Consider the following 12,968-nt stretch of genomic DNA (forward strand, 5'->3'; position numbering starts at 1 on the left):
TCACATGACTATTTTATCACATTATGAAGCTGAACTGACTGCGTAAAATAATAATAGCTGTAGGTATATTCCAAAGTTATGAAAAGCTGTCATGTAAGATAAATTAAATACTGGAATTTATTATTATTATTTTTTTTTTATCACAGTCCTCCAAATCGACTGGGTGGCATTTATAGTGTGGGGTTCCGGGTTGCATCCTGCCTCCTTAAGAGTCCATCACTCATCTTACTATGTGTGATTATTATTTATTATTATTATTATTATTATTATTATTATTATTATTATTATTATTATCATTATTATTATTATTATTATTATTATTATATTATTATTATATTATTATTGTTATCATTATTATTATTATTATTATTATTATTATTATTATTATTATTATTATTATTATTGTTTACATTTATCACAAAAAAGAGATAAAGCTTGCAAACTTGTTCCTTACAAAATTGTAAAATGTGGTAATCAAACGTGAAATGATTCGCACAGTCTATTTGTGTGTGAAAGTAGACACGAGTCTTTCCCTTGTGCTAAGCTTACCTCGGATTTTAATGGTCAATAAAAGGGAGATTTACGCAACTAAAATTAAACATAGTGTAAAGACAAGAGAGAATATTTGTGTGTGTGTGAGTGTGTGTGTATGTGTTATACAGAAATAACTTCTCAGATGCTGTACCTTCCAAGTTCCTTATTTCCTAAGTAACTAATAGGTAACGTATTCATGTTAAATCTACATTCACTACGGAATTCCGTTTTTTCCCACCGATGAAATGTCCTTCCCAGCCGATGTAAACGAGGCATTATTGCGGCCTCGCTAAAAGAGTTTTGTATAGACGGGAAATGGCCAAGCAGAGTAAATTTGGCTATGTAAACAAAGGAAAGATGTTTGGCCCTGCTTTTATATCCCATATTCGTCAGAAAAATCATGGACTTATTTCTTATATGGAATAATTAACTGATATCTGAAAAAAATGGTATTAAAACTCTCTCTCCTCTCTCTCTCTCTCTCTCTCTCTCTCTCTCTCTCTCTCTCTCTCAAATATTTACACACTTATGTTACAATCCAAATTCAAGTTTTGCTAGATAGCAGGAAAGGAGCAAGATAAAACCTTCATCCAAAGAAAATAGACTCTATTAAAACTCGTTTGTTTATAAAAAAAAAAAAAGGGGGGGGGGGGGGGGGGGGGGCCCCTTTTTTTTTTTCCTTTCTTAAAAAAAATGTGGGGGGGGGGGGGGGGGGGTTTATAGATAAGCAGAACTGACGTGAACGGTAAAGAAAAATGACAGAACATTTTTCGTTCAGTCATAAAATACGAAAAAAAAGAATAATGTAAGAAGTCCTTGATATGTGACTTGACCTGACATTCAATCTGTCAAGTTTTTGGAAATTTTAGCCCCTTCCCCTTCAGATGAAATGCATTGTTAATAAGCGATCAGTTCACTTCAACAAATGAAACACGAACACACTGAAGAACAGACAGATGATAGGTTTAATCCACAGAAATGAGAGTTGCATCGTGTTTCATCTCCAGAGCCCGTGGATTCGTACTCAACGCTCGCAGACATACGCACAAACACACAAACAGAGGCTTCTCTACATACGACTCGCTTTCGTGTGGGAATAGGGCGCCATCGTCGTTGGATGAGAAGACATAAATCGCTGTCAGCTGGTTTGAGATGCATCAAAGAATCATCAGACACATAGGTAATGGTTACTCAGGTCCCGTTCCAGAGAGCATTGTCAGTCGTTGAGCCTGCTGCATGGTTCGAGTTGAGCAATTTGCAAGAACTGCAAGCGTTCGATTCTCATAAATTACTGAAAGTGATACCCATGAATATCGCGCTGCGGGAGTGTGGAGGTCGTTTGACAACTGTAAAATGTGATTACGATGCTTATTTGACTGGTCCCTGTAGCAATATCAGCTGGGGTCGTCTTCTCCGGGGAATTTTAAACATATCTTTTGGTTGAAGGTTTTATCTTCCTTCTTTTCTGTTGTCTAGCAAAACTTTAACTTCGCGAGTATCTCATCTCGAGGTGTTAACTATAGATAGCCATATCATTCCTCCTTTTAATACCCTTTACCATTTAGACTGTGACAAAAGTGTGTAAGTATGTGTGCGTGTTTATGTTATTAGTCGTGTATTTACCAACAACTATTTTCTTTTCCCATCAGAATTGAGTAATCCAGTTACAAATTCAAGTGTGTTTGACGTAAATGATGTCTACGGCACATTATGTGGATTTCACTCGTGTACGTGTCTACAGAAAGCCAATTTGCACTGATGATTTTGATTTTCATGTTTGAATAATTGGGAATTAAAGATGTTAGTCACATTTGTTAGAACTCTTCCAACAGTGTCTTTACTGCGGGCAAGGAATAAGCCAGTCGGGGAGAACAAAGATTCGATTCATTTATACTGGGAAATAACTTCTTAGGAAGGTCTATCTTTGAATCTCCACTTTGCAAATACGAACAGTTTCGGACAGTTCCACCGGGCTCAGTTTCCGAGCAAGAAGGGTTTGTGACTGGATCTGTGTGTTAGCACTGGCAAGAAAGGGCTGCTATTGTATACACCTGGGATCCAGATGTCACGGAGCGAACTGCAGAGCACTTATTTGACCTCACAAGGGCGGCATAGGAATACATTCGTGAAAAGTCAGATATACTGAGAAATCATGTCCCCCCTGTGCCAGAAAGTCTGCGTGATTTAATTGAAAAAGGTGGTGGGTGGAATAGGCATTAAGTCAATGATAACCATTTTTCAAGACGATTGTGGCTGAGTTGTGGTGGATGTACAGAGGTGTAATTTAATTTGTAAACTACTTTGGTTCAGTTATTTTCCTGTCCTTCGTCTGTTGGTTTTAATTCGTTCTCCAAGTGTTGTGTCATAAAGGCATCATTTAATTACCTTTTAGAGCTTTTGGTGTACCGTACAGAGAAAGACAAAATAAACTTTCGTTAAATGGAAAAGATCTTATATAATATTGACGAAGACCAAAAATGGTTTCCTTTGCGAAATTACGCCACACTTACCTGTACAAAATAAGACTTCTGAAATGTGATCCCTCCACTAACGAGGTCGGAACATGGTTGTTTTAGCCTCCTGGTTATTTGTATTGCTATCAGTACAACAATAAGTTGAATACTTTTTAAATTATTTCAATGAAATCCCCGTGGCCAATATCTTATTGTTCGGGAAAAAAATCCTAAGATAATGGTAGTGGGCCGGGTCAAGCTGAGTTTCAGGAAGACATGAGGAATTATCATCCCTAGATTCTAGTTTATCTTCTAAAAGTCCACACAGTATCCTCCATCTTGATATCAAAAATGTGTTTCGATCTAAATTATACAGTAAAGAAAGATAACATACAGCTTATATATATATATATATATATATATATATATAGGATATATATATATATATATATATATATATATATATATATCAATGTAGCATGAAGGCACACGTGCTTGAGAATATCCTGAAATCCCTGGTAGAACGTTTAGTGAAACTGGGGACTTGGAACAAGTACTTTCGTAGTCTATTTCTACATGTTCAAGTTCACACTGAATCAAAGAGAGATGAGAGACAGTTATACCAAGGGAGAGCGGGGCTAAAGTTTGTTAATCTTAGCAGAATGTTTGTTCTTTGAGCAATTAAGACATAGAAAGAAGATCAAGAGCTAACCCAGGGTGGAGATTTACATTCCTTGTTGACGTGACTTTAATGAAAATGTACTTTAAAATATTCCTTTTCTTTGGGTCATTGACCGCGTGGATTATCTATGCCTTATTCCAGTTAATGGCATGCCCTGTCTTAAGCCAGTTATCCACAATACCATTATTCGTTAAGCCTCTTGAAATGGCTTATTTGTGCTTTGCATTTTAATACCTTTTGAAGTTTGATCTACATAAATCTTATTACATTCTTTGTAAGGGATACTGTGTGCAATATCGTTTGAATTGGGCAGGCTATTTCTAATCAGTTTATTTCTCAAAATATGAAATGGTACACAGAGAATATTCTTAAATTCTTTGTTAATACTAGTAGGATTATAATATGTTTTTTTTCTTTATTCTTACAAGGTTCCAAGAAATATGGTGGGTAACATAATAAATCTCCTATTTTATCAATAATTTTAAACTCATCTTCGAAAAATTCAGGGCTACAAATTGTAAGAGCTCTAAGGTGCATACTGGAGAATGTTGACACATTAATTGCTTTTACCATGTTAGAGTAAAAACTAGATAAAATGATAAGTTATTCGTGGGTTTCCTATATACTTTAAAACAAGAATTGATGTTAGTGCTTATAACCAAGATATCTAAAAATGGTATAATCTTTTTTTCTTCATATTCTATTGAGAATTTTATGGATGGTAACAAGATTATCAATTGTATACAGGAAATCAGGTATATTTACATTTTCTTTAACAATACAAAACAATCATCTACACATTTAACTCAAAACACCTTAGAAAATAAATGTCTTTGTAGTACTGGATAATCCGTCATAGAGAGTTTAGCACATAAATCAACAGATTTTTATCAAAGGAATTTTAAATAGTACCCAGGGTAGGTGACGTAATTTAACCATATATATTTAGAAAGGGAAATCTCCCTACATGGAAGGCAATGATGACCCTGTCTTCGTCACTTTTTTTCTTTTTTTATTTTTATGAGCTGAATTCCTTTAGTGTAAGTGTAGTTTTATTTTAGTTAAAACGTCTTCTGGCATCAGCTAATGAAAATTAATATATCTTCATATATGTTAACTGAAGGGGAATTTTTATTTGATAATAATTTTTTCTCAAGGTGGTTCAACTACGAAGTCGAGGGTTACTATTGTGTGCCCTGAAAGCTCTCACATCAATGCAATACTTCATTTCAGGGGGAAAAAATTGTTAGGGGTATTTTTAAGATGATATGATTAGCAAATAGAATTCCAAGCCTTAATGAATCTCTCTCTCTCTCTCTCTCTTCTCTCTCTCTCTCTCTCTCTCTCTTATACACACACACACACACACACACACACACACACACACACACACACATATATATATATTATATATATATATATATATATATATATATATATATATAGATATATATATATATATATATATATATATATATATATATATATATATATATATATATATATATATATATATATATATATATATATATATATATATATATATATATATATATATATATATATATATATATATATATATATATTTATACTAAATATATATATATATATATATATATATATATTTATACATATATAATATATATATATATATATATATATATATATATATATATATATATATATATATATATATAATATATATATATATATATATATATATAAAAAGGTTTTTGGCACGAAGGCAAAGTATATATATAGTGATAATCCAGTATTATTGAAGTAGACGCATCACCAGTTGGTGTTGGTTCAGTATTAATGCAAATAGTAAAGGGTCTGAAGAAACCAGTGTATTTTGCAAGTAAGAAACTTTTGAGTTAAACTACTCCAATGGACAAGGAATCCCTCGCTTTGGTCTATGCAGTTTCTAAATTTAAATATTTCTTGTAGGGTCGTAAGTTTGTAATTAGAACTGACCACAAACCGCTGCTTGGTTTGTTTGGCAGAGGTAAACATATACCAGTAAATGCAAATGCTAGAGTGCAGCGTTGGGCTCTATTGTTATCTGAATTTGATTATGTTTTAAAGTTCAAAGCAGGCAAAGATAATGTTGCGGATGTTTGAGTCGGTTGTCTGTAAATGATTCAATTTTGGATTCAGGCACACCCAATGAGTATGTTCATATTGTAGAAACTTTAGGTGATCAGAATATTTCTTTTGATGCTGTAAAACGATTGCCCAAATCAGATCCAGTTTTGAAAAGTGTGATGAATTATGTTAAATTTGGCTGGGTTGAGGATACTATGGTGCCTGAATATGCTGCTGTAAAAGCAGATTTGACTATTTATAATGATGTATTATTGTCTCATAATTGAGAGGTTATTCCAGCAGAAATGCGAAGTGCAGTATTAGAGCAATTACATAAGGGGCGCAATGGTATCAGTGCCATGAAAGCAGAGGCACGCAACTGGATATGGTGGCCAAAATTAGACCAAGACCTTTCAGAAGTAACAAAGTCATGTTTAATATGTTTTAAAAATTTTCAAGGGCCTAAATCTGTTGCGCTATCCTGGCCAGAAACTGGGAAGGCCTGGAGTAGAATACATGTAGATTATGCCAGTCCAATTGATGATTATTACTTTTTGATAATTATTGATGCTCATACAAAGTTTTTAGACATTCATGTTACAAAATCAACAACTTCTGCTGTAACTATTGCTAAATTGAGACGTACCTTTTGTGAGTATGGATTACCTGATGTACTTGTCTTTGACAATGCAAGGTATTTTATTTCAGAAGAGATGGAGTATTTTTCTCGGAAAAATATCAGTCACATTACCCCTGCTCCTTACAACGCATCTTCAGATGGATTAGCCGAGAGGGCTGTGAAAACTTTCAAAGAGGGTCTTAGTAAATTTACTGAGGGAGATGTGGATATACGGGTGTGTAGATTTTTGTACAATTATAAAAGAGCAGTTATCTCTTCCACAGGGAAAACTCCCGCTGATATGATGTTTAGTAGAAATTTTAGAGGGTTAATTGAAAGAGTAAAACCTCATGATAAGAGAGAGAGAGAGAGAGTTGAAAAACGAATAGAAATTTGAGAAATCTGAATTAAAGGTAGATAATGAAGTATTTGTAAGAAACTATGCTCAGGGAAGTACCTGGGTAGAAGGAAAAATAGTTGGTAATGTAATTTGGAAAAGGCATACAGACGACCAGTTAATGCCAAGATTTACACCTAGTTCAGAAGACTATATTTTTGTAAGAAATGATAAGATGTGTAATGATTCTCAAGGTTCAATTATTCCTTATGATCAAAGTGTTGTTAATTCAGATTCAGGTTTGAACAGAAAAGGCTCCTCCCTCTGAGGATTCCAATCCTGTAGGCACTAAAGTGCCAGAACCAAGTAACCTTATGTAGATCTGGTAGAATGGTAAAACCACCTCATAGGTTAAATTTGTAGACAAGAATGTTTTCATTGTTACCAAAAGGTTAATGTTTTTGGTTGTGACATTGATGATGATTTTCTAGGGAGAAGGAATGTGATATATTTGCACTCAGTGTATGTTTTGTGTCATTAGATTACGTATGTTATCCTGTGAAATATCGTTTGTTTGTTTATATTTCTTTTTATGAGATCTGATTCTATCAAAGGGTTTGGTTCCCTTTCAGCAAAGGTTTGCGTGTCTATTGTTTTTATATGATCTATGAATTCTGTTTACGCCATGAGTTTTGGCGGTAGTGTACAAATGCCTGTCTTCAGTTGTATACTCAATAAATGAGTATTAAGGAAACTACAATTTGATAAAGCAGCTACCTCATTCAGCATATTAATATCATACATTGTTTTGTAACGCATATTGAATTTGAATGCTCATGCAATTATTTTCTTTGAATAAGTTGAATATTGTTAAAGTATTGTAATGTTCCTGGTAAGGTACAAATGTTACACTTGTTGAAATATAGTTTAGTACAGTTCTATGCTCTATAAGGGAGGGATGAAGTGTCTATAAAAAACCCATTTTCTATTATGCACTAGTACCTTAACTTTGGGAACATTCAATGCTTTGAAAAGATTACGCCACGTTGTTGGTGGTTCATACGATGTCGGAACAGGAATAGAAATAAAGTTATATTGCTGCCAAGAGGCTTCTATTACTACGCCATTCTCCACACCTATATTACATCAAGCAATCACAGAATACAGCATAGCAACTTCAAAAAATGCAATAGCAATACTGGCCACATCATGGCAACAGCAATGATCATATGGAAAACGCAATCCCAGCACATGAATATCATATCAAGCAAGACATTACAAGGCATAAATACCAAGAGCAATCAAGCAATATCAATAGCACACAGGACATGACTCAGTCAATGTTATTGCAAAAAGGCACTACAAAAATACATTCAAAATTCCTCTCAAAGAACTTGTAATCAACTCTGTGCTCGTCACAGAGCATATTACTATTAGTACCATCATTATAGGTAGAAATCAGGATAACACAAATGATTCATTATGTAAATGGTTTATGTAGCAATCATATAGTGATGGAATAAATGTGTTACGAAACTAACCAGTTAAAGTAAGAAGAGCAACAAAATTATTACTTACATACATATAGCGATCGTTACGATCCATAATGTCAAGTGTTTCACTTGTCATTTGGATAAACGGTTGCTTAGCAATAGCAATCAGTTGTCCAACACTCCGTCAGGAGTTTTAATGAGGGAGCTCGTCCCATGCAGTAAATGAGTTGCATAATGACCACAGTCTACAATGGCAATGAAATGTTCGCACAGCTGAAGGCGTATGGGAACCGCTCGGTCTTTGTAAGACGCAACAACTGAAAACGTTAATACAGAGAACGTTAACGTAGCCCTAACTCCTTCAAATCTCCTCCCAACGCGCACTCTTTCATAGTTCACTTCTCAACTGTTAACAACATACATTACACTATACGAAATCGTCTTTTACCCACTCCAACATTCTCTTTCTCTGTTCAACATCAGCTATCGGAAGGATTCCTGCTTCACTGACTGTCTCACTCATTGCGTCCCTATATCTATTTCACGATCACTTACATCGAGTCTTTCAGTCTGTCGACTCACTTCATCACTAACGTCTACCTCTCTCTCACCATTGGCTGGTGCTTCGCTTCATCACTGTCGTCGTTCTTGGTCTCTTCTTTTCGCTTGTCGCTGTGGGCATTAATTTCAAGCGGGACGATGTGTTGTACTGCTCGCAGATGCTCCTCGCCTTCGAACAGTAGGTACTTTCAACCAGGAAGGAAAGCGAAACAATAGAGTACCGCTGCAAGGCTTTTCAACTCATTTTCCTTTACTGAGCAGACTGATATAAATATGAAGGGAAGTTTACGAAGATTTTTTTATTTCAATGCAAATTCAGTATTCATAAAGAGGAAACCAACCAACAACTTAACTTGTGTCCATTTTTATTTGGGCCACCTTCTTAATATCAAAATACCAATCTTTTCCTCTGTGTGTTTACGAGCATTACACATTGTAAGTCCCTAATTTTTGGAATAAGAAATTGAATATATAAGAAAAACAGGGAGATCTTTATGTTATCCTTCATATGTATTAGATATTTTCTTTAATAAAGTCCACAAACGTTTTATAGTGACAGTAACATGGAGAAAAAAAACTTTTAAGAACAATCTTAGCTTGTTCTAATTTTAACTGTGTCGAAACCACAAAATCATCATTAAAATCTCTTAAGGTCAACCTTGTTTTCTACTATAATAACACACTAAAAGGAATGCTAATAGAAAATGGCTCTTAGGTAAAAAAAAAAAATATATATAGTTATATATATAAAATTCTATGTTCGGGTTGGCCCTCTTTTTATTTCGGCCTTTCTAGCAAAGATTTAAAAGTAACAATGAAATAGCATAATCAATCTGTCAAAACTGGGCAATCATCCAATGCTATTAATATTCATTCATTTAAGTGAAGATGGTCACAGGATAAATTGGACTGGCAATTCAGTAATCGCTTGATCAAAAGATGTCTTTTCACAAAATCTTTTAGTCTGCAATTACACAACGTGCCTCCAATTGTAAATTGAACTTTAGCTCTGGCTTTTATTACTTGGACCCTTGTATAAGCTAAATGTCTAAGAATGACCTTAAAGATAAAATCACTGACTTAATTACAAAATAGTTACCTTAAAGACGTTTACTTTGTGCAAAAATATTGTGTTTAGCAATGTGAGATTTATTGAAGAGTGTTTTTATAAAATTTTTGTGGTCAGTCTTGTCCCTGCTTCCAAGCAGTTGGACTTTATCTTTTGTAAACCTCATTAAATTGTACCCTTGTTTTGGGTTGGTCTACTAATTCTCCAGGTGTGTTGAATTCTAGGTATTTATTTTCCTTTATAATCCCTATCTGTCGTTTATACGAGCTTTCTTTGTAAACGTACTTTAAAATTTATATCAGTCTGCTCAGTAAAGGACAATAAGTCAAAAGGCCTTGCAGCGGTACTCCATTGTTTCACTTTCTTTCATGGCTTTTGCCTTTATTTATATATTCATCACATTCCAAATTTTTGTGATCCAGTTTTATATATATATATATATATATAATTATATATTATATATTATATATATATATATAATATATATTATATATATAGATATATATATATAGTATATATCTATATATATATTTATATATATATAATAGTATATCTATATTTAATATATATATCAGCCATTTTTTATCACATTAGTATAATAAAAGTTAGTAATGAACTAAGGCATTTGAGCAAAGTTTCTTAAGGACTTTGTTTATCCTCCTCCTTCACCGCCCGGCGGCCCTTTGATTTTTAACAACCTATTACAGTTATGTTTTCTCTTTTTGAGTGACGTCACCTTAGCTCCTCCTCCTCTTGCTCCTCTAGAGGTGTCGACTTCTCCTGTACCTGTAGAGACAAGACAAGTGCGACAGTCTGCTTTTGAGCTGTGTCGTGAGGCTGTTGGATGACCTGCTACTGCCATTATTTTGATTGTAGATTAATTGTCCTATTAGAGTGCAACAAGCCCTGTGGATGAGGCCTTCCTTCTGGATACTTGAAGTATTTATCTTTCATCCATCTCCGCCTCTGCAGACCCTAAGAAATGTGGGTTCTTCTCCTTCCCCTTTCCAGACTTAATCTTAGTTTGATCGAGGCTCTCAATTTTGTCCCTAATTTTCAGGAAAGTATAGAGCATCGCCGCAAGTAAATTGCTATATAGGGCAAAGAAGATGTACGTCACCCTCGATGAGGATGTGTCATCTGATTATGACAGTGTAAAGGCCATAGTATTAGTATGAATTCGTTCCCAAACCTTATAGGCAATGCTTCAGGAATTTGCAGAAATGTAAGAACCAAACTTTTGTAGAGTTGAACAGGAGCTAAGAGCAATATGCTGGCAACTGATTTGAATCTAAAGAGGAGACCGATTGTGAGAAATTGAAAGAGTTAATGGTGGAGGAGTTTAAGAGATGTGTGTGTGTCTGATGAACTGAAGGTGTAACTCCAGAAATTAATACTTGATACCCTGCAGAAGGTAGCCATCGCTAGTGATGAATATTTTCTATCTCCGGAGTGTGGTAACTGTGGGTCAAATTCCTATAACACTGATAAGGTGAAGGCAATGAACGTGCTTCTTTTGTAATAAGGAGGGACACATCAAAAGTGTGTTTTGCCTTTAAAAAATCTTAATGAATGTAGGAAGGAGGTAGAGAGAGTCTGTAACAACAAGAACCACGAAACCAATGACTAAGTAGTAAGTCCTGAGAGCCCTTTCTGAAATATTTATCCTCCGGCAGTGTCTCTTCAAGTAGTTCAGGTGGGAAAAGGAGAGTTCAAATTTTGCGTAACACAGGTGCTGCTCATTAACTGATTCTTCAGGGGGGCATTACCTATTAATTTTGTCTCCACTAATGAGCTTGTGTTATTGAGTAGTCGGTGAGATTTCATCCATTTAGGAATTTTATTTTAACCTACCTCTCCTTTTCATTGACAAGTTTCCTGTAAAGGATGTAGATATTGTTTTAGTGAATGATGTTACCCTTGTGAATAAGATTGTCCTAATATCAATAAATACTGACAATGAAGTAGCAGTAGTCACTCGATCTGGGCCTAGAGATGTTGACGCTGCAGAGTCAACATTTGATGTAGATTTGAGTAGTTTAAATCGTAGTGATAGTGCAGTTGTAGCAGGTATCAAAATTAAAAGATAAGCTTATCAAAGCTCAGAAGAAGGTTTTTCAGGATCATCCCATAGAACTGGGAGAAATATCTGATATGACTGTCCCCAAATTTAAAATAATCAGGAATATTTTACATAGGCTAAGTCCCACACCCTGTGGTAGGTGTGTAACCGTAGGTCCTGCGTGTCGTAAAAGGCGACTAAAAGGACAGCTGCTGCCTTGCAGTCTTACTTTTTTAGTAAAATGCTAGGCCCACCGCTCCAATAACTGTGGAAACTGCTGCCTTGCAGTCTTACTTTTTAGTGAAAGGCAGCTGCTACCTTGCAGTCTTACTTTTTTAGTAAAATGCTAGGCCCACCGCCAATAACTACGGAAACTGTTACCTTGCAGGTGGACTTTTTAGTCAAAGGCGAGGTCCACCGCCAATAACTGTGGTTGATGACAGCAAGGGCATGCAGTCGTAAAAACCCCTTTGACAAATAATATACCATGCCCGATGTTGTAAGGAAAGACGCATCGGGCAACCGACTCCTTAGTGTAGGGATAACGGTGGGAAGAAGGATTTTATATCGGATAAGTAGACCTATGGATGTTCATAATAATTATTATGAGGTTTGAAGACACGTTATGGTTCCTTTTGTTTATAGAAATGAGTTAGCCAATGACAATGCTTGGCAGGTCATTTTGGTATTCGTATAAGTACGGGTAAGTTGCTTATAAAATATTATTTGGCCAAGTTGAAGGGGGATGTGAAGAAATATGTAAATAGCTGTGATATCTGTCAGAAGGTTGGTACCAAACCAGCCATACCAGAAGCACCTCTACGTTCTATTCCTGTTAGCTCTGAACCATTTATGGAGGTTATAATTGATACTGCTGGTCCTTTACCGAAAACACGTAGTTTAATATATTATCACGATATCCCGAGGCAAATCCACTACGTATGATAAAAGAGTTAAAATGTGGATGCATTCATTGACTTTTTCACCAGGTTTGGTATGCCAAAAATAATTCAATCAGATTGTGCTCTGGCTCCAATTTTGTTAGTTCGAAAATATTGAAAAAAGTTAGT

Source organism: Macrobrachium nipponense, chromosome 44, assembly GCF_015104395.2.
Source record: "Macrobrachium nipponense isolate FS-2020 chromosome 44, ASM1510439v2, whole genome shotgun sequence".
Taxonomy (NCBI): domain Eukaryota; kingdom Metazoa; phylum Arthropoda; class Malacostraca; order Decapoda; family Palaemonidae; genus Macrobrachium; species Macrobrachium nipponense.